The sequence below is a fragment of the Mauremys reevesii genome, linkage group 15, assembly GCF_016161935.1.
Source record: "Mauremys reevesii isolate NIE-2019 linkage group 15, ASM1616193v1, whole genome shotgun sequence".
NCBI classification, from domain to species: domain Eukaryota; kingdom Metazoa; phylum Chordata; order Testudines; family Geoemydidae; genus Mauremys; species Mauremys reevesii.
The window spans coordinates 8,379,690-8,402,959 of NC_052637.1; the positions used below are offsets into that span (position 1 = coordinate 8,379,690).

At 42.2% G+C, this 23,270-nt stretch overlaps 4 non-coding genes across 4 annotated transcripts; all 4 read right to left on the reverse strand.

Moving 5' to 3' along the window:
* Window positions 1-4,585: 4,585 nt before the first annotated feature.
* TRNAL-CAA lies at window positions 4,586-4,694 on the reverse strand. The gene is made up of 2 exons: window positions 4,657-4,694; window positions 4,586-4,631 (listed from the first exon to the last, which is right to left on the reverse strand). It is a non-coding gene; the product is annotated as a tRNA-Leu (tRNA).
* A 2,609-nt stretch (window positions 4,695-7,303) lies between these two features.
* On the reverse strand, window positions 7,304-7,376 carry TRNAK-CUU. Its single transcript has one exon. It is a non-coding gene; the product is annotated as a tRNA-Lys (tRNA).
* Window positions 7,377-15,037: 7,661 nt separating this feature from the next.
* TRNAL-CAA lies at window positions 15,038-15,146 on the reverse strand. The gene is made up of 2 exons: window positions 15,109-15,146; window positions 15,038-15,083 (listed from the first exon to the last, which is right to left on the reverse strand). It is a non-coding gene; the product is annotated as a tRNA-Leu (tRNA).
* Window positions 15,147-17,753: 2,607 nt separating this feature from the next.
* Window positions 17,754-17,826, reverse strand: TRNAK-CUU. The gene has a single exon. It is a non-coding gene; the product is annotated as a tRNA-Lys (tRNA).
* Window positions 17,827-23,270: the final 5,444 nt, after the last annotated feature.

The window sequence follows — 23,270 nt, forward strand, 5'->3', positions numbered from 1 at the left end:
ATCAACTTCCACCAGAGTTTTGATTTCTTTCCACTTTCAACTTCTGCTTGCAAAACACACAGAGATCTGAAAAAGAAAACAGTCTGTTGCGGCTCTTTTTGGAGCCCTAATAGTATTTTAATTCAGTAGCACGTTTCATTTGCATTTCTTTTACCCCTTTCTACAATATACGTTGCATATGTCCTAGGGAAAAAGCGCATTCCTTCTATACTACAACTTTTTTTTTTGTAAACATTAGCCATATCAATTTTTACATAAGGTGTAACTGTTTCTTTTGTTTTTACAGAGTTTTCATGTACCCATATCAAAGTGACAGTCTGATTACACAGAGCCATTTTAAGGCTCAGTGTTTTTAACATTGCTTCTTTTTGTTTTGTGCACCTCACCTCTGCTGTTGCTTCAGAGGGTCACTGTTAATTTCTTATTCTTCAACTACAGCTCTTATCTGCTATTGTTACAAAAAACCCCCAACCAACCAAATAAAAAGACTCCAGAATCTCTCCCTATTCTCCTGATTTTGACTGCCCTATTGCAGCCATGACTTGGTCTTTATTTAAAAACATTTAAAATTTTATAAAGAATCAAGTTACCCCTTAAGGGTTAAATGCTAAATCTCAAAGCCAAACAACACTAATTACCTGTGTCTTGCAAAAAGGTTTATCAGTTTTGAAACTTTAAATTAAAGAATCAAATGATTTTTTAGTGGCATTAAAAACAAAAACAAAACCAATTTATCTTACACCTGCAAAACAGGAGTTTTACAAACCAGATGTGCTGGTTTAGATTCTTAAAACTTTACATATTTTCACAGACAAATAGATACATACACATTTTCTTTTCCTTAACATTCCTTTACACTGCTTTGTTTTTACATAGCTGTATGTATATTTGGATAATTTACAGGCACTCTTCTGGAAAAGGGCCCATTTTCCCTTCAGAATGGCTGCAAAGAAACAAGAATTCTCTCTCTTTAACATGGTCCTTTTTAACATTTTCACAAAGTTTAACTGCGTAATTCTCTCCAGCCTCTGTAGAGTTAACTTTTCACTCTCTTTGCTTAAATCACTTGTTTATATATTCTAATACGTTTTTGACGATTTTTGAGATATAAAAATAAAAAGCATAAAATCAAAATATAATTAATTCACTCTTTTGGTTTATTATTCTTCCCCTTTTTCTCTTCCTCTCTTTCATTTCTCGTTAGAAAAAGGGGAGAAAGTAAAAAAAAAGATTCAAAGGGGGCAGTAGTAAAAAACAAACAAAAGAAAACAAAACTGAAAAATCCAAACCTAATCATTTTAGTCAAATATGTCACAAATATTTATTTTTAAAAGAGTAAGTTATTTTTGAAACCTTTGAAATGCAAATGTTGTTGAAAATTTTTGTGAAATATTTTGTCTATAACTAGGTAAATAAAGAATTAGATAAATTCATAGAGGATATGTCCATCAATGTCTATTAGCTAAGATGGTCAGGGATGCAACCTCATGCTCTTGGTGTCTCTAAGCTACGGACAGCCAGATGCTGGGAGTGAACAACAGGGAATGGATCACTTGATAATTGCCATGTCCTGTTCATTTCCTTTGGGGCATCTGGCATTTGCCACTACTGAGGGACAGGATACTAGGCTAAATCGACCATTGGTCTGACCTAGTATGGTAGTTCTTATATTTATAACTTTTAAGGAGTTAGATTGTTGTATGATTGTGAAAATTAATGAAGCAAAGAAAGGCCTCTTCTTATTCAACCGATCTGCAATCCAGGTGTATCATTGATTTTCAGTGGGACTTGTGATCTTAGAATCTAGAATCTTAGAATCATAGAATGATAGAATATCAGGGTTGGAAGGGACCTCAGGAGATCATCTAGTCCAACCCCCTGCTGAAAACAGGGACAATTCCCAACTAAATCATCCCAACCAGGGCTCTCTCAAGCCTGACCTTAAAAACCTCTGAGGAAGGAGATTCCACTACCTCCTAGGTAACCAAGTCCAGTACTTCACCACCCTCCTAATGAAAAGGTTTTTCGCTAATATCCAACATAAACCTCCCCCACTGCAACTTGAGACCATTACTCCTTGTTTTGTTACTTGGTGCCACTGCGTAAATTGGCTGTAGCTCCTTTGGAGTCTGTGTCCATGATGCCCTGTGAGTCCGATGTTGTTTTAGTCTCCTGCTGATTTATTAGGAGAATAAAAGATGGACACCAGAACTGAGGCAGACTACAGACACCGCATTCTGAGAAAACAATGGTGAACCTCCAACTCCAGCAGTGTGGGCCACATAGACAAGTAACCAGCACCCACAATCTTCACAAGGTTTTTTTCCAAAATAACTCATTTTTTGGAAAAATAGGTTGAAACCTTTTGACAATCTGGCTAAAGATTTTAGTGCCTAACTGGGAGCCTAGTTCTTCTGAAAATCTGGCCCTAGCGGTGGGTGTGAGACCTTCTGAAAATTCTGGCCAATGTGTCTGGAAGCTCCAAGAACCATCGCAACTTTGAGCATTTACTAGAACAGGATGAAGAAAACCTTCCTTCCTTGACCTACAATCACCTTGACTCCAGGTTGAGGTTTCTAGAGAATTGATTTGATTCTTAGATGCAATGCGAAACAAACACCCGCCTGTAGACATTGGAAGAGGGAGGCCGAAATGGATCTGCCACTAAACCACGTTGCCTTTCATCAGTAGCCACCTGAGCAAGAGGGTAACCATTGGCCTAGAGGTGAAAGGCCCATAGCCCATGCTCAGAAGCCTTCAGCAGCTAGATCTTAGGAATGGAAAAGCTTAATGATCTTTCTCCGGGGTGGTTACTTCCAAGACTTGTATATAGCGCTGGGTGAAAGGTTTTTGAATGAATATTATATTTAGTGAAATATTTTGGTGGACCCAAAATGATTGTTTGGTTTGGTTTGGTTTCACCAAGAAAAATGAAAAAAAAAAAAGCTCTTGGGTCAAAGTGCAATGTTGTTCTAATTTAGGTTAGGCTAGGTAAGAACGAAAAACTAAATTGTTTGCACAAGAAAGTGTATTTGTGTAAAAGGGTGCAGAGGCTGGGCGTTAAGGGGCAAATAGGAATATTGTAATAGTTGGAAGCTTTGCTTTCCCCATGGCCTCCAAAGAGTCTACAAGCATTCTGAATGAGGGCAGGAAGTTGCATTCTTCCAGTTGAACTCCAAACGAGGAAGGAAAGGCAGACTTTTGTTGATGAGGGTAACTCCCTGACCAGGGATCAAACGCGCGCCATGGCGGTGAAAGTGCCAAATCCTAACCACTAGACCACCAGGGAGACTATATTTGAAGGCTTGGGCTTGACTTTCTAGGCCTACTTTCTGTCCAACTGAGGCCATTCGTTCGTCTTCAAAGGAGGTAAACACAAGCTCTGAGCTCTTCATTTCCTTACGGTTCCCTTCCTATTTTTAGCACTGATATGAAAAAGAAACAGAAAACATATTAAAACAATTTCCAGTATTGTTATACATTGAGGCCACATCTTTTTTTTTTTTAAACAGTTTGATTGCTATCTTGTTTTACTCTCCATGGGCTTACAGAAATGTACGAGGGATGAATAAGATGTGGTTGGAATCGTCAGCCTTAAGCAATCTCCTTCCCAATGAAGAGGGCTGGTGGAGGATTTGAGAAAGAAGCAGTTATCTCAACTACTGAGCGCTGGCGAAGATATAGAAATAAGTAGAGAAGCTCTAGATGGCTGCTCAGGGGGTGGGGGGCAAGGGGCAATCAGCTTCTGAAAGGTTATTTTTTCCCTCTCTTGCCTGGGCTAGAAGAGATTCTACTCTCTTAGGACCATGGAATTGTCAATGTGTATTGTTGTCTTCATGATGTACTAAAGGTCCAAGACTAAGGTTGTGACTCAGAGCACAGGGGTTCCAGCTCTTTCCCCCTGTGGGGAATGGACAATGGACCAACTTAATCTGTTGGACAGAAAGTAGCCTGAAAAAAATCAAATGATGCTTCCGGTTCCTCCGTCAGGATCACAAGAGAAACACAAAAAATCCCAAGAGGAACAATTCTTCTCTGCTTTAGTTACCTCCATCGCAATCCTCTCCACCTCTTCTTCTGCCTACCTAGCGGCTCTTCGATGGAGAAAGATCCTGGAGCTGACAGAATTTCTGAGATACAAACTGAGAGAGAGGCTTTGAGACCTCCTGATAGGATGTTGACACAATCTAACAGGGCTCTTGGTTGTAGCTGCCTCCTATCTCTGCTCCCTATGTTGTCAATTCTGTGCCCTCATGAAGCAGCCAAACCAGAGTACATAGAGCACCCAGTTTAGGGCTGAAGCCCAAACCCTGAGACCAAGAGTCTTACCTTCCCTTTATCAGTGTCTACTGTACTGCTCCCTTCTTTCTCCACCTGTATGTTTGACATCCATACCTGCCCAACACCAAGCAATGCCAACTTTCTGGTGGGGAATAAACTGGAATTTACCCAACTAGGTGCCTTGAGCGCATGGATTCTGAAGGTATTTACAATTCCTCTAACTTCTCTTGCCGCTACTCTAAGAAAACTCCTAAACAAGGGCCATTGAAACCAGGCCACCTCTTGAGGTGGAATCAAGAGGCTGTGTCAGGAGTGGGATTTGAACCCACGCCTCCTGCGGGAGACCAGAAGCCCCAACTGTGGGAAAGACAGAGCCTTGAGTCTGGCGCCTTAGACCACTCGGCCATCCTGACACTGGCACAAAAGCATCTCTCTCAACCCTCCTTTTCTTCAATATTGTATGAGCTGCTCAAGGAGGCCAAGACAGCATCTCTCTTTCAACACCTACATCACATCTGTTTTTTAGACACCATCACCCTCATCTAAAGTTGCAGGTTTCCTACAACCCTGTGCGTTCTGAGGTGTTCTAATCTCCCCCCTCACTTATTAGGGGAATAAAAGATGGCCACTAGGATAGAGGCAGAATAGAGATACTTAGCTTAATGAGAACCTCAAACTCCCGCACGGTGGGCCACACAGTCAAGCAGCCAGCACTCACAATCGGTACCGGCCTTGTTTTTGTTTTTTCAAAATAGCTCAGCACTCAGGGTGTTGAGCCCTTCTGAAATCTTGCAAAAGAGTTTGGAGCCTGAACGGGAGTTGAGTTCTTAAGAAAACGATGTTTTTGTTTTGTTTCCCCAAGAAAATTGGGGAAAAAAGATTAATCTAGGGTGAACCTGGATGTTTATTGCTGTTTTCGTTCAGCTCCACTAGGCTGTTTCGAAAGCTGGCCCGTTCCCCATTACAGAGGGTCCAAGCAGAGAGAGTGAAGGAACGCCTGTGCTCAGTGTCACAACCTGAGCCCGAGGAAAAGCCCTGAAGCACGCTCAAATGACGCTTTAGGTTCATCCATCAGAATCACAAGAGCAAGACAAAGAACTCTCAAGAGGAAGAGTCCTCGGCTTTCATTTACCCCATCGCAACCCTCTTCACTTCTTCTTCTGCCTACCTAGAGGCTCGTCCAGGAAGATCACTCAACTGATTCTAATTTGGGCAGAGAAACCCAGGGAGGGCTTGTGCTCCCCCTCCATGTGAGCGGATAGCATTCTGACCTCGTCTACGGGGTCGCTCAGCTTTGGCTTCCCCAGTTTGTCAACTCGGTGCAGGCAGGAAGCAGGCTCTCCTCGGCTTTGGCAAGCCACTTTCTGTCCAAATTGGGAAACCCGTCCAGTCCCCATTCCCCTGTGAGAACAAGAGCAGAGAATTCACCAGCTGAACCCAATCCGAGGCATTGAAGCAGGTGGAATTATGCTTCCCGTTCCTCCGTCAGGATCACCAGGGAAACACACCAAAATCCCAAGAGGAACAACTCTTCTCTGTTTTATTTACCCCCAACGCAATCCTCTCCGCTTCTTCTGCCTCCCTCGAGGCTCCTCCAGGGACAAAAATCATTGAGCTGATAGGATTTGGGGGATAGAAACGGAGAGAGGGGGTTTGATACCTCCTGAGAGGATGTGGCCACGATAGAACAGCTCTCTCGGTTTTAGAAGCCTCCTAGCCTGGCTCTTTTGTTGTCAATTCTGTGCCATCAGGAAGCAGCGAAAGCAGGGTAGGTAGGGCACCCGGTGACGTTGCACTCCATACGTTTTATGAAAGGATGCTTATAAGTGTGAGTATGATGTAACTGGAATATGCTTGATGCAAAAGGTCTCTTGTAAGGTATCATAACAAAGGTTCTAACCTACTGAATATATGCCTCCTATTTGTATGCATGTCTCATTCTTGTATCTGAAGCTGGAAATATGAAGTCTAACTCTGAGGTCCTATTGTAATTATGCAAAGCGTGGGCCACTAATGGTGGTTTAAAACGATCTTGGGTGAAAGTGCAATGTTGTTATAATTTGGGTAAGGCTAGGTAAGAAGGAAAAACTAAATTGTTTGCACAAGTAAGTGTATTTGTGTAAAAGGGTGCAGAGGCTGGGCTTTAAGGGGCAGCTAGCCATATTGTAGCAGTTGGAAGCTTTGCTCTCTCCATGGCCGCCAAAGAGTTTTCAAGCCTTCTGAAGGAGGCCAGAAAGTTGCCTTCTTCCCGTTGAATTCCAAGTGAGGAAGGAAAGGTAGACTTTTGTTGAAGAGAGTAACTTAACTCCCTGACCGGGAATCGAGCCTGGGCAATGGCAGTGAAAGCACCAAATCTTAACCACTAGACCACGAGGGAGAGTACATTTGGGTTGTTGGGCGTGACTTTCTAGACCTACTTTCTGTCCAACTGAGGCCATTCGTTCGTCTTCAAAGGAGGTTAACACAAGCTCTGAGCTCTTCGTTTCCTTACGGTTCCCTTCCTATTTTTATCACAGTCAACTGATATGAAAAAGAAACAGAAAACATATTAAAACAATTTCCAGTATTGTTATACATTGAGGAGATGTCTTTTTTTTTTAAACAGTTTGATTGCTATCTTGTTTTACTCTCCATGGGCTTACAGAAATGTACGAGGGATGAATAAGATGTGGTTGGAATCTTCAGCCTTAAGCAATCTCCATCCCAGTGAAGAGGGCTGGTGGAGGATTTGAGAAAGAAGCAGTTATCTCAACTACTGAGTGCTGGCGAAGATATAGAAAGAAGTAGAGAAGCTATAGATCACTGCTGGGGGGGCAATGAGCTTCTGAAAGGTTATTTTCCCTCTCTTGCTTGGGCTAGAAGAGACTCAACTCTCTTAGGACCATGGAATTGTCAATTTGTCTTCTCTTCATGATGTACTGAAGGTCCCAGACAGCCTCAGATGGTTGAGTGGACAAAGAGTGGATTCCTTGGGTCCTGAGACTCTAAGGGAAAGAGTGATGTCGAAGAGTGCAAGATCAAACGCCCAACGTGGGGCTCGAACCCACGACCCTGAGATTAAGAGTCTCATGCTCTACCGACTGAGCTAGTCGGGCTAGGCTTGAAGGTGTTGCAAAGGCACAGACAGTACAAAAGAAGAGTGAAGGAAGTTTCTTTGCGTGTTGAGATTCGTTTCCTGACATTTGCCTTCTTTCCTGGTTCCTTCGCTCTCCAGCTAGCAAACAGGACCCGTTTCAAGGCTAGTTAGATGCTGGTGTCTAGACCAGAGAAGTGGGGTTCATCTAGCAGCTGCTTAGAGAAACCTGGGCGGAGGGTGGAATTTAGGATTCTCCCACCAGGAGGAGGTGCTGTTTCTCAGAAAAAGCTTCTCAGCGCCCAAAGAGGGGCAGACAAGACAGTTCCCGCCGGCCGCCAGACACATCTTTCGCAGGGAATCAGAACCCCTGGGGTAAAACTCCTCCAAGCATGCGCGGCTCCAGGAATGTCAGAGAAGGGAAGGACTGTTTGCTTTAGGAGGTGGGTGCGGAAACCTGCAGGTCCTTAGGTCCCTCCAGCGTGCGATGAAACCATTTGGGGAAGGGGCCGGGTAGACAAAGAGAGGAAAGAAGGGCTTGCAGCTCCTGTGCAAACACCATGTTCCCAGCGGTCCAAGAGAAGCGGGTGGGGTTCGAGCATTTTGGCTGCTTCCTGAGGACACAGAACTCACAACCTGGCAATGCTCAGAGCCCCGTTCCTCGGAAGTTTTCTTTGTGTTGGTCTTGTGATGCTGAGGGAGGAAGCTGAAGCATCATTTGAGTTTGTTTCAGTGCCTTCGGTTGGCCTAAGGTTGTGACCCTGAGCACAGGGGTTCCAGCTCTTAACCCCTGAGGGGAATGGACAATGGCCCAACTTAATCTGTTGGACAGAAAGTAGCCTGAAAGAAAATCAAATGATGCTTCCGGTTCCTCCGTCAGGATCACAAGAGAAACACAAAAAATCCCAAGAGGAACAATTCTTCTCTGCTTTAGTTACCTCCATCGCAATCCTCTCCACCTCTTCTTCTGCCTACCTAGCGGCTCTTCGATGGAGAAAGATCCTGGAGCTGACAGAATTTCTGAGATACAAACTGAGAGAGAGGCTTTGAGACCTCCTGATAGGATGTTGACACAATCTAACAGGGCTCTTGGTTGTAGCTGCCTCCTATCTCTGCTCCCTACGTTGTCAATTCTGTGCCCTCCTGAAGCAGCCAAACCAGAGTACCTAGAGCACCCAGTTTAGGGCTCAAGCCCAAACCCGGAGACTAAGAGTCTTACCTTCCCTTTATCAGTGTCTACTGCACTGCTCCCTTCTTCCTCCACCTGTATGTTTGACATCCATACCTGCCCAAGATCCAGCAATGTCAACTTTCTGGTGGGGAATAAACTGAAATTTACCCAACTAGGTGCCTTGAGCGCATGGATTCTGAAGGTATTTACAATTCCCTCTAACTTCTCTTGCTGCTACTCTAAGAAAGCTCCTAAACAAGGGCTCTTTCAATGTTTTAAGGGCAATTGAAACCAGACCACCTCTTGAGGTGGAATCAAGAAGCTGTGTCAGGAATGGGAATTGAACCCACGCCACCTGCAGGCGACCGGAAGACAGAGCCTTGAGTCTGTCACCTTAGACCACTCAGCCATCCTGACGCTAGGACAAAAACAGCTCTCTCAACCCTCCTTTTCTTCAATATTATATGAGCCGCTCAAGGAGGCCAAGACAGCATCTCTCGTTCAACACCTACATCACATCTGGTTTTTAGACACCATCACCCTCATCTAAAGTTGCAGATTTCCTACAACCCTGTGCGTTCTGAGGTGTTCTAATCTCCCCCCTCACTTATTAGATGGACACTAGGACAGAAACAGAATAGAGACACTTCGCTTAATGAGAACCTCAAACTCCCACACGGTGGGCCACAGAGTCAAGCAGCCAGCACTCACAATCGGTACCGGCCTTGTTTGGTTTTTTCCCCCAAACTAGCTCAGCACTCAGGGTGTTGAGCCCTTCTGGAAATCTTGCAAAAGAGTTTGGAGCCTGAATGGAAGTTGAGTTCTTAAGAAAACGATGTTTTTGTTTTGTTTCCCCAAGAAAATTGGGGAAAAAAGATTAATCTAGGGTGAACCTAGTGTCCAATAGTTTCCCTTCCTCCCCAGCCCACTGGCTTGAGGTCTGGGGTAGCTGGAAGGATCCCAGGTGCAATCTGGGGACTGGGCTAGCTTTCCATATCTTTGCTTCGAGAACCTGTTGGTGTGCAATTTTAACAATTTTTTTCACTTAACAAATTTTGTTTTACCGTACTGGGGACATACTGCATCCAGTTATATTGATAGGTATTAAACAATTATCTTTTTTTTTTGCTTTAACAGATGTATTTTTTGTTACAGATGTAATTAACCTTAATTTTTTTTATTACCCAAAACATCTTATGTTCTAAATATCTGCATTTCAGTACATTTCATAGCTATTGCAGTATGTTTTTTTAACTTTTATTTGTTTTTGTAATAGGTTGTTCTGTAGCTCCTATTAGCTTTTTCTGATTTTCTGAAAGACAAAAATAACATTTTTCTACCCCTTTCAGGGTGGCATTGATTATCGCTTAAAAGATTCCTTTCTTTTACAAATACCCTTGCTGATTGCAGGCAAAACAGAGGAATTACCCCCATATTTTCTTGTGTTTTTTTGTTCTATAGGCAGGCCAGGTTTTAGTGGCTTCTACTTTGAGGATTATGGGGAAATTATTCCACTGTTTAGTTATTAAATTCATGAGGTGGTGTACCTCAGGTTTTTCTTCTTATATAGCAGACCAAGTTTGTAATGTTTTTCCTGCTGTGTTAAGCTTTAAGTTCATTCACAGGTAATAGCTGAGAAGCATCATTACCATATTACCTTAAAGAATTTTTCCAAAAATCATACACACTATACGTTGTTACATGGGTACTTACTAACATTACATTTATTTCAATGTTTAATATTAACAATAACATTAGCATCAAATCTATTAAAGATATCTTGTTATACCATGTCTTTTATTTAGGCAATTTCTTTTGTGCTGGCCGTTCTCAGCTTCCTTTATCAGTTAGGTAATTTGCATCAACACAGGCATGGCTTTTGGATTCAAAGCCATCAGCAGAGCTCAGAGACTCTGTCTTAAAAGGAACACAATCAACTTCCACCAGAGTTTTGATTTCTTTCCACTTTCAACTTCTGCTTGCAAAACACACAGAGATCTGAAAAAGAAAACAGTCTGTTGCGGCTCTTTTTGGAGCCCTAATAGTATTTTAATTCAGTAGCACGTTTCATTTGCATTTCTTTTACCCCTTTCTACAATATACGTTGCATATGTCCTAGGGAAAAAGCGCATTCCTTCTATACTACAACTTTTTTTTTGTAAACATTAGCCATATCAATTTTTACATAAGGTGTAACTGTTTCTTTTGTTTTTACAGAGTTTTCATGTACCCATATCAAAGTGACAGTCTGATTACACAGAGCCATTTTAAGGCTCAGTGTTTTTAACATTGCTTCTTTTTGTTTTGTGCACCTCACCTCTGCTGTTGCTTCAGAGGGTCACTGTTAATTTCTTATTCTTCAACTACAGCTCTTATCTGCTATTGTTACAAAAAAACCCCAACCAACCAAATAAAAAGACTCCAGAATCTCTCCCTATTCTCCTGATTTTGACTGCCCTATTGCAGCCATGACTTGGTCTTTATTTAAAAACATTTAAAATTTTATAAAGAATCAAGTTACCCCTTAAGGGTTAAATGCTAAATCTCAAAGCCAAACAACACTAATTACCTGTGTCTTGCAAAAAGGTTTATCAGTTTTGAAACTTTAAATTAAAGAATCAAATGATTTTTTAGTGGCATTAAAAACAAAAACAAAACCAATTTATCTTACACCTGCAAAACAGGAGTTTTACAAACCAGATGTGCTGGTTTAGATTCTTAAAACTTTACATATTTTCACAGACAAATAGATACATACACATTTTCTTTTCCTTAACATTCCTTTACACTGCTTTGTTTTTACATAGCTGTATGTATATTTGGATAATTTACAGGCACTCTTCTGGAAAAGGGCCAATTTTCCCTTCAGAATGGATGCAAATAAAAAAGAATTCTATCTCTATAACATGGTCCTTTTTAACATTTTCACAAAGTTTAAATGCGTAATTCTCTCCAGCCTCTGTAGAGTTAACTTTTCACTCTCTTTGCTTAAATCACTTGTTTATATATTCTAATACGTTTTTGACGATTTTTGAGATATAAAAATAAAAAGCATAAAATCAAAATATAATTAATTCACTCTTTTGGTTTATTATTCTTCCCCTTTTTCTCTTCCTCTCTTTCATTTCTCGTTAGAAAAAGGGGAGAAAGTAAAAAAAAAGATTCAAAGGGGGCAGTAGTAAAAAACAAACAAAAGAAAACAAAACTGAAAAATCCAAACCTAATCATTTTAGTCAAATATGTCACAAATATTTATTTTTAAAAGAGTAAGTTATTTTTGAAACCTTTGAAATGCAAATGTTGTTGAAAATTTTTGTGAAATATTTTGTCTATAACTAGGTAAATAAAGAATTAGATAAATTCATAGAGGATATGTCCATCAATGTCTATTAGCTAAGATGGTCAGGGATGCAACCTCATGCTCTTGGTGTCTCTAAGCTACGGACAGCCAGATGCTGGGAGTGAACAACAGGGAATGGATCACTTGATAATTGCCATGTCCTGTTCATTTCCTTTGGGGCATCTGGCATTTGCCACTACTGAGGGACAGGATACTAGGCTAAATCGACCATTGGTCTGACCTAGTATGGTAGTTCTTATATTTATAACTTTTAAGGAGTTAGATTGTTGTATGATTGTGAAAATTAATGAAGCAAAGAAAGGCCTCTTCTTATTCAACCGATCTGCAATCCAGGTGTATCATTGATTTTCAGTGGGACTTGTGATCTTAGAATCTAGAATCTTAGAATCATAGAATGATAGAATATCAGGGTTGGAAGGGACCTCAGGAGATCATCTAGTCCAACCCCCTGCTGAAAACAGGGACAATTCCCAACTAAATCATCCCAGCCAGGGCTCTCTCAAGCCTGACCTTACAAACCTCTGAGGAAGGAGATTCCACTACCTCCCTAGGTAACCAAGTCCAGTACTTCACCACCCTCCTAATGAAAAAGGTTTTTTCGCTAATATCCAAAATAAACCTCCCCCACTGCAACTTGAGACCATTACTCCTTGTTTTGTTACTTGGTGCCACTGCGTAAATTGGCTGTAGCTCCTTTGGAGTCTGTGTCCATGATGCCCTGTGAGTCCGATGTTGTTTTAGTCTCCCTGCTGATTTATTAGGAGAATAAAAGATGGACACCAGAACTGAGGCAGACTACAGACACCGCATTCTGAGAAAACAATGGTGAACCTCCAACTCCAGCAGTGTGGGCCACATAGACAAGTAACCAGCACCCACAATCTTCACAAGGTTTTTTTCCAAAATAACTCATTTTTTGGAAAAATAGGTTGAGCCTTTTTGACAATCTGGCTAAAGATTTTAGTGCCTAACTGGGAGCCTAGTTCTTCTGAAAATCTGGCCCTAGCGGTGGGTGTGAGACCTTCTGAAAATTCTGGCCAATGTGTCTGGAAGCTCCAAGAACCATCGCAACTTTGAGCATTTACTAGAACAGGATGAAGAAAACCTTCCTTCCTTGACCTACAATCACCTTGACTCCAGGTTGAGGTTTCTAGAGAATTGATTTGATTCTTAGATGCAATGCGAAACAAACACCCGCCTGTAGACATTGGAAGAGGGAGGCCGAAATGGATCTGCCACTAAACCACGTTGCCTTTCATCAGTAGCCACCTGAGCAAGAGGGTAACCATTGGCCTAGAGGTGAAAGGCCCATAGCCCATGCTCAGAAGCCTTCAGCAGCTAGATCTTAGGAATGGAAAAGCTTAATGATCTTTCTCCGGGGTGGTTACTTCCAAGACTTGTATATAGCGCTGGGTGAAAGGTTTTTGAATGAATATTATATTTAGTGAAATATTTTGGTGGACCCAAAATGATTGTTTGGTTTGGTTTGGTTTCACCAAGAAAAATGAAAAAAAAAGCTCTTGGGTCAAAGTGCAATGTTGTTCTAATTTAGGTTAGGCTAGGTAAGAACGAAAAACTAAATTGTTTGCACAAGAAAGTGTATTTGTGTAAAAGGGTGCAGAGGCTGGGCGTTAAGGGGCAAATAGGAATATTGTAATAGTTGGAAGCTTTGCTTTCCCCATGGCCTCAAAGAGTCTACAAGCATTCTGAATGAGGGCAGGAAGTTGCATTCTTCCAGTTGAACTCCAAACGAGGAAGGAAAGGCAGACTTTTGTTGATGAGGGTAACTCCTGACCAGGATCAAACGCGCCATGGCGGTGAAAGTGCCAAATCCTAACCACTAGACCACCAGGGAGACTATATTTGAAGGCTTGGGCTTGACTTTCTAGGCCTACTTTCTGTCCAACTGAGGCCATTCGTTCGTCTTCAAAGGAGGTAAACACAAGCTCTGAGCTCTTCATTTCCTTACGGTTCCCTTCCTATTTTTAGCACTGATATGAAAAGAAACAGAAAACATATTAAAACAATTTCCAGTATTGTTATACATTGAGGCCACATCTTTTTTTTTTTTAAACAGTTTGATTGCTATCTTGTTTTACTCTCCATGGGCTTACAGAAATGTACGAGGGATGAATAAGATGTGGTTGGAATCGTCAGCCTTAAGCAATCTCCTTCCCAATGAAGAGGGCTGGTGGAGGATTTGAGAAAGAAGCAGTTATCTCAACTACTGAGCGCTGGCGAAGATATAGAAATAAGTAGAGAAGCTCTAGATGGCTGCTCAGGGGGTGGGGGGCAAGGGGCAATCAGCTTCTGAAAGGTTATTTTTTCCCTCTCTTGCCTGGGCTAGAAGAGATTCTACTCTCTTAGGACCATGGAATTGTCAATGTGTATTGTTGTCTTCATGATGTACTAAAGGTCCAAGACTAAGGTTGTGACTCAGAGCACAGGGGTTCCAGCTCTTAACCCCTGTGGGGAATGGACAATGGACCAACTTAATCTGTTGGACAGAAAGTAGCCTGAAAAAAATCAAATGATGCTTCCGGTTCCTCCGTCAGGATCACAAGAGAAACACAAAAAATCCCAAGAGGAACAATTCTTCTCTGCTTTAGTTACCTCCATCGCAATCCTCTCCACCTCTTCTTCTGCCTACCTAGCGGCTCTTCGATGGAGAAAGATCCTGGAGCTGACAGAATTTCTGAGATACAAACTGAGAGAGAGGCTTTGAGACCTCCTGATAGGATGTTGACACAATCTAACAGGGCTCTTGGTTGTAGCTGCCTCCTATCTCTGCTCCCTATGTTGTCAATTCTGTGCCCTCATGAAGCAGCCAAACCAGAGTACATAGAGCACCCAGTTTAGGGCTGAAGCCCAAACCCTGAGACCAAGAGTCTTACCTTCCCTTTATCAGTGTCTACTGTACTGCTCCCTTCTTTCTCCACCTGTATGTTTGACATCCATACCTGCCCAACACCAAGCAATGCCAACTTTCTGGTGGGGAATAAACTGGAATTTACCCAACTAGGTGCCTTGAGCGCATGGATTCTGAAGGTATTTACAATTCCCTCTAACTTCTCTTGCCGCTACTCTAAGAAAACTCCTAAACAAGGGCCATTGAAACCAGGCCACCTCTTGAGGTGGAATCAAGAGGCTGTGTCAGGAGTGGGATTTGAACCCACGCCTCCTGCGGGAGACCAGAAGCCCCAACTGTGGGAAAGACAGAGCCTTGAGTCTGGCGCCTTAGACCACTCGGCCATCCTGACACTGGCACAAAAGCATCTCTCTCAACCCTCCTTTTCTTCAATATTGTATGAGCTGCTCAAGGAGGCCAAGACAGCATCTCTCTTTCAACACCTACATCACATCTGTTTTTTAGACACCATCACCCTCATCTAAAGTTGCAGGTTTCCTACAACCCTGTGCGTTCTGAGGTGTTCTAATCTCCCCCCTCACTTATTAGGGAATAAAAGATGGCCACTAGGATAGAGGCATAATAGAGATACTTAGCTTAATGAGAACCTCAAACTCCCGCACGGTGGGCCACAAAGTCAAGCAGCCAGCACTCACAATCTGTACCGGCCTTGTTTTTTTGTTTTTTTTCAAAAATATCTCAGCACTCAGTGTGTTGAGCCCTTCTGAAATCTTGCAAAAGAGTTTGGAGCCTGAACAGGAGTTGAGTTCTTAAGAAAACGATGTTTTGTTTTGTTTCCCCAAGAAAATTGGGGAAAAAGATTAATCTAGGGTGAACCTGGATGTTTATTGCTGTTTTCGTTCAGCTCCACTAGGCTGTTTCAAAGCTGGCCCGTTCCCCATTACAGAGGGTCCAAGCAGAGAGTGAAGGAACGCCTGTGCTCAGTGTCACAACCTGAGCCCGAGGAAAAGCCCTGAAGCACGCTCAAATGACGCTTTAGGTTCATCCATCAGAATCACAAGAGCAAGACAAAGAACTCTCAAGAGGAAGAGTCCTCGGCTTTCATTTACCCCATCGCAACCCTCTTCACTTCTTCTTCTGCCTACCTAGAGGCTCGTCCAGGAAGATCACTCAACTGATTCTAATTTGGGCAGAGAAACCCAGGGAGGGCTTGTGCTCCCCTCCATGTGAGCGGATAGCATTCTGACCTCGTCTCACGGGGTCGCTCAGCTTTGGCTTCCCCAGTTTGTCAACTCGGTGCAGGCAGGAAGCAGGCTCTCCTCGGCTTTGGCAAGCCACTTTCTGTCCAAATTGGGAAACCCGTCCAGTCCCCATTCCCCTGTGAGAACAAGAGCAGAGAATTCACCAGCTGAACCCAATCCGAGGCATTGAAGCAGGTGGAATTATGCTTCCGTTCCTCCGTCATGATCACCAGGTAAACACACCAAAATCCCAAGAGGAACAACTCTTCTCTGTTTTATTTACCCCCAACGCAATCCTCTCCGCTTCTTCTGCCTCCCTCGAGGCTCCTCCAGGGACAAAAATCATTGAGCTGATAGGATTTGGGGGATAGAAACGGAGAGAGGGGGTTTGGTACCTCCTGAGAGGATGTGGCCACGATAGAACAGCTCTCTCGGTTTTAGAAGCCTCCTAGCCTGGCTCTTTTGTTGTCAATTCTGTGCCATCAGGAAGCAGCGAAAGCAGGGTAGGTAGGGCACCAGTGACGTTGCACTCCATACGTTTTATGAAAGGATGCTTATAAGTGTGAGTATGATGTAACTGGAATATGCTTGATGCAAAGGTCTCTTGTAAGGTATCATAACAAAGGTTCTAACCTACTGAATATATGCCTCCTATTTGTATGCATGTCTCATTCTTGTATCTGAAGCTGGAAATATGAAGTCTAACTCTGAGGTCCTATTGTAATTATGCAAAGCGTGGGCCACTAATGGTGGTTTAAAACGATCTTGGGTGAAAGTGCAATGTTGTTATAATTTGGGTAAGGCTAGGTAAGAAGGAAAAACTAAATTGTTTGCACAAGTAAGTGTATTTGTGTAAAAGGGTGCAGAGGCTGGGCTTTAAGGGGCAGCTAGCCATATTGTAGCAGTTGGAAGCTTTGCTCTCTCCATGGCCGCCAAAGAGTTTTCAAGCCTTCTGAAGGAGGCCAGAAAGTTGCCTTCTTCCCGTTGAATTCCAAGTGAGGAAGGAAAGGTAGACTTTTGTTGAAGAGAGTAACTTAACTCCCTGACCGGGAATCGAGCCTGGGCAATGGCAGTGAAAGCACCAAATCTTAACCACTAGACCACGAGGGAGAGTACATTTGGGTTGTTGGGCGTGACTTTCTAGACCTACTTTCTGTCCAACTGAGGCCATTCGTTCGTCTTCAAAGGAGGTTAACACAAGCTCTGAGCTCTTCGTTTCCTTACGGTTCCCTTCCTATTTTTATCACAGTCAACTGATATGAAAAAGAAACAGAAAACATATTAAAACAATTTCCAGTATTGTTATACATTGAGGAGATGTCTTTTTTTTTAAACAGTTTGATTGCTATCTTGTTTTACTCTCCATGGGCTTACAGAAATGTACGAGGGATGAATAAGATGTGGTTGGAATCTTCAGCCTTAAGCAATCTCCATCCCAGTGAAGAGGGCTGGTGGAGGATTTGAGAAAGAAGCAGTTATCTCAACTACTGAGTGCTGGCGAAGATATAGAAAGAAGTAGAGAAGCTATAGATCACTGCTGGGGGGGCAATGAGCTTCTGAAAGGTTATTTTTTCCCTCTCTTGCTTGGGCTAGAAGAGACTCAACTCTCTTAGGACCATGGAATTGTCAATTTGTCTTCTCTTCATGATGTACTGAAGGTCCCAGACAGCCTCAGATGGTTGAGTGGACAAAGAGTGGATTCCCTTGGGTCCTGAGACTCTAAGGGAAAGAGTGATGTCGAAGAGTGCAAGATCAAACGCCCAACGTGGGGCTCGAACCCACGACCCTGAGATTAAGAGTCTCATGCTCTACCGACTGAGCTAGTCGGGCTAGGCTTGAAGGTGTTGCAAAGGCACAGACAGTACAAAAGAAGAGTGAAGGAAGTTTCTTTGCGTGTTGAGATTCGTTTCCTGACATTTGCCTTCTTTCCTGGTTCCTTCGCTCTCCAGCTAGCAAACAGGACCCGTTTCAAGGCTAGTTAGATGCTGGTGTCTAGACCAGAGAAGTGGGGTTCATCTAGCAGCTGCTTAGAGAAACCTGGGCGGGAGGGTGGAATTTAGGATTCTCCCACCAGGAGGAGGTGCTGTTTCTCAGAAAAAGCTTCTCAGCGCCCAAAGAGGGGGCAGACAAGACAGTTCCCCGCCGGCCGCCAGACACATCTTTTCGCAGGGAATCAGAACCCCCTGGGGTAAAACTCCTCCAAGCATGCGCGGCTCCAGGAATGTCAGAGAAGGGAAGGACTGTTTGCTTTAGGAGGTGGGTGCGGAAACCTGCAGGTCCTTAGGTCCCTCCAGCGTGCGATGAAACCATTTGGGGGGAAGGGGCCGGGGTAGACAAAGAGAGGAAAGAAGGGCTTGCAGCTCCTGTGCAAACACCATGTTCCCAGCGGTCCAAGAGAAGCGGGTGGGGGTTCGAGCATTTTGGCTGCTTCCTGAGGACACAGAACTCACAACCTGGCAATGCTCAGAGCCCCGTTCCTCGGAAGTTTTCTTTGTGTTGGTCTTGTGATGCTGAGGGAGGAAGCTGAAGCATCATTTGAGTTTGTTTCAGTGCCTTCGGTTGGCCTAAGGTTGTGACCCTGAGCACAGGGGTTCCAGCTCTTAACCCCTGAGGGGAATGGACAATGGCCCAACTTAATCTGTTGGACAGAAAGTAGCCTGAAAGAAAATCAAATGATGCTTCCGGTTCCTCCGTCAGGATCACAAGAGAAACACAAAAAATCCCAAGAGGAACAATTCTTCTCTGCTTTAGTTACCTCCATCGCAATCCTCTCCACCTCTTCTTCTGCCTACCTAGCGGCTCTTCGATGGAGAAAGATCCTGGAGCTGACAGAATTTCTGAGATACAAACTGAGAGAGAGGCTTTGAGACCTCCTGATAGGATGTTGACACAATCTAACAGGGCTCTTGGTTGTAGCTGCCTCCTATCTCTGCTCCCTACGTTGTCAATTCTGTGCCCTCCTGAAGCAGCCAAACCAGAGTACCTAGAGCACCCAGTTTAGGGCTCAAGCCCAAACCCGGAGACTAAGAGTCTTACCTTCCCTTTATCAGTGTCTACTGCACTGCTCCCTTCTTCCTCCACCTGTATGTTTGACATCCATACCTGCCCAAGATCCAGCAATGTCAACTTTCTGGTGGGAATAAACTGAAATTTACCCAACTAGGTGCCTTGAGCGCATGGATTCTGAAGGTATTTACAATTCCCTCTAACTTCTCTTGCTGCTACTCTAAGAAAGCTCCTAAACAAGGGCTCTTTCAATGTTTTAAGGGCAATTGAAACCAGACCACCTCTTGAGGTGGAATCAAGAAGCTGTGTCAGGAATGGGAATTGAACCCACGCCACCTGCAGGCGACCGGAAGACAGAGCCTTGAGTCTGTCACCTTAGACCACTCAGCCATCCTGACGCTAGGACAAAACAGCTCTCTCAACCCTCCTTTTCTTCAATATTATATGAGCCGCTCAAGGAGGCCAAGACAGCATCTCTCGTTCAACACCTACATCACATCTGGTTTTTAGACACCATCACCCTCATCTAAAGTTGCAGATTTCCTACAACCCTGTGCGTTCTGAGGTGTTCTAATCTCCCCCCTCACTTATTAGATGGACACTAGGACAGAAACAGAATAGAGACACTTCGCTTAATGAGAACCTCAAACTCCCACACGGTGGGCCACAGAGTCAAGCAGCCAGCACTCACAATCGGTACCGGCCTTGTTTGGTTTTTTCCCCCAAACTAGCTCAGCACTCAGGGTGTTGAGCCCTTCTGGAAATCTTGCAAAAGAGTTTGGAGCCTGAATGGAAGTTGAGTTCTTAAGAAAACGATGTTTTTGTTTTGTTTCCCCAAGAAAATTGGGGAAAAAAGATTAATCTAGGGTGAACCTAGTGTCCAATAGTTTCCCTTCCTCCCCAGCCCACTGGCTTGAGGTCTGGGGTAGCTGGAAGGATCCCAGGTGCAATCTGGGGAATGGGCTAGCTTTCCATATCTTTGCTTCGAGAACCTGTTGGTGTGCAATTTTAACAATTTTTTTCACTTAACAAATTTTGTTTTACCGTACTGGAGACATACTGCATCCAGTTATATTGATAGGTATTAAACAATTATCTTTTTTTTTTTGCTTTAACAGATGTATTTTTTGTTACAGATGTAATTAACCTTAATTTTTTTTATTACCCAAAACATCTTATGTTCTAAATATCTGCATTTCAGTACATTTCATAGCTATTGCAGTATGTTTTTTTAACTTTTATTTGTTTTTGTAATAGGTTGTTCTGTAGCTCCTATTAGCTTTTTCTGATTTTCTGAAAGACAAAAATAACATTTTTCTACCCCTTTCAGGGTGGCATTGATTATCGCTTAAAAGATTCCTTTCTTTTACAAATACCCTTGCTGATTGCAGGCAAAACAGAGGAATTACCCCCATATTTTCTTGTGTTTTTTTGTTCTATAGGCAGGCCAGGTTTTAGTGGCTTCTACTTTGAGGATTATGGGGAAATTATTCCACTGTTTAGTTATTAAATTCATGAGGTGGTGTACCTCAGGTTTTTCTTCTTATATAGCAGACCAAGTTTGTAATGTTTTTCCTGCTGTGTTAAGCTTTAAGTTCATTCACAGGTAATAGCTGAGAAGCATCATTACCATATTACCTTAAAGAATTTTTCCAAAAATCATACACACTATACGTTGTTACATGGGTACTTACTAACATTACATTTATTTCAATGTTTAATATTAACAATAACATTAGCATCAAATCTATTAAAGATATCTTGTTATACCATGTCTTTTATTTAGGCAATTTCTTTTGTGCTGGCCGTTCTCAGCTTCCTTTATCAGTTAGGTAATTTGCATCAACACAGGCATGGCTTTTGGATTCAAAGCCATCAGCAGAGCTCAGAGACTCTGTCTTAAAAGGAACACAATCAACTTCCACCAGAGTTTTGATTTCTTTCCACTTTCAACTTCTGCTTGCAAAACACACAGAGATCTGAAAAAGAAAACAGTCTGTTGCGGCTCTTTTTGGAGCCCTAATAGTATTTTAATTCAGTAGCACGTTTCATTTGCATTTCTTTTACCTTTCTACAATATACGTTGCATATGTCCTAGGAAAAAGCGCATTCCTTCTATACTACAACTTTTTTTTTGTAAACATTAGCCATATCAATTTTTACATAAGGTGTAACTGTTTCTTTTGTTTTTACAGAGTTTTCATGTACCCATATCAAAGTGACAGTCTGATTACACAGAGCCATTTTAAGGCTCAGTGTTTTTAACATTGCTTCTTTTTGTTTTGTGCACCTCACCTCTGCTGTTACTTCAGAGGGTCACTGTTAATTTCTTATTCTTCAACTACAGCTCTTATCTGCTATTGTTACAAAAAACCCCCAACCAACCAAATAAAAAGACTCCAGAATCTCTCCCTATTCTCCTGATTTTGACTGCCCTATTGCAGCCATGACTTGGTCTTTATTTAAAAACATTTAAAATTTTATAAAGAATCAAGTTACCCCTTAAGGGTTAAATGCTAAATCTCAAAGCCAAACAACACTAATTACCTGTGTCTTGCAAAAAGGTTTATCAGTTTTGAAACTTTAAATTAAAGAATCAAATGATTTTTTAGTGGCATTAAAAACAAAAACAAAACCAATTTATCTTACACCTGCAAAACAGGAGTTTTACAAACCAGATGTGCTGGTTTAGATTCTTAAAACTTTACATATTTTCACAGACAAATAGATACATACACATTTTCTTTTCCTTAACATTCCTTTACACTGCTTTGTTTTTACATAGCTGTATGTATATTTGGATAATTTACAGGCACTCTTCTGGAAAAGGGCCCATTTTCCCTTCAGAATGGCTGCAAAGAAACAAGAATTCTCTCTCTTTAACATGGTCCTTTTTAACATTTTCACAAAGTTTAACTGCGTAATTCTCTCCAGCCTCTGTAGAGTTAACTTTTCACTCTCTTTGCTTAAATCACTTGTTTATATATTCTAATACGTTTTTGACGATTTTTGAGATATAAAAATAAAAAGCATAAAATCAAAATATAATTAATTCACTCTTTTGGTTTATTATTCTTCCCCTTTTTCTCTTCCTCTCTTTCATTTCTCGTTAGAAAAAGGGGAGAAAGTAAAAAAAAAGATTCAAAGGGGGCAGTAGTAAAAAACAAACAAAAGAAAACAAAACTGAAAAATCCAAACCTAATCATTTTAGTCAAATATGTCACAAATATTTATTTTTAAAAGAGTAAGTTATTTTTGAAACCTTTGAAATGCAAATGTTGTTGAAAATTTTTGTGAAATATTTTGTCTATAACTAGGTAAATAAAGAATTAGATAAATTCATAGAGGATATGTCCATCAATGTCTATTAGCTAAGATGGTCAGGATGCAACCTCATGCTCTTGGTGTCTCTAAGCTACGGACAGCCAGATGCTGGGAGTGAACAACAGGGAATGGATCACTTGATAATTGCCATGTCCTGTTCATTTCCTTTGGGGCATCTGGCATTTGCCACTACTGAGGACAGGATACTAGGCTAAATCGACCATTGGTCTGACCTAGTATGGTAGTTCTCATATTTATAACTTTTAAGGAGTTAGATTGTTGTATGATTGTGAAAATTAATGAAGCAAAGAAAGGCCTCTTCTTATTCAACCGATCTGCAATCCAGGTGTATCATTGATTTTCAGTGGGACTTGTGATCTTAGAATCTAGAATCTTAGAATCATAGAATGATAGAATATCAGGGTTGGAAGGGACCTCAGGAGATCATCTAGTCCAACCCCCTGCTGAAAACAGGGACAATTCCCAACTAAATCATCCCAGCCAGGGCTCTCTCAAGCCTGACCTTAAAACCTCTGAGGAAGGAGATTCCACTACCTCCTAGGTAACCAAGTCCAGTACTTCACCACCCTCCTAATGAAAAGGTTTTTCGCTAATATCCAAAATAAACCTCCCCCACTGCAACTTGAGACCATTACTCCTTGTTTTGTTACTTGGTGCCACTGCGTAAATTGGCTGTAGCTCCTTTGGAGTCTGTGTCCATGATGCCCTGTGAGTCCGATGTTGTTTTAGTCTCCCTGCTGATTTATTAGGAGAATAAAAGATGGACACCAGAACTTAGGCAGACTACGGACACCGCATTCTGAGAAAACAATGGTGAACCTCCAACTCCAGCAGTGTGGGCCACATAGACAAGTAAGCAGCACCCACAATCTTGACAAGCTTTTTTCCAAAATAACTCATCTTTTGGAAAAATAGGTTGAGCC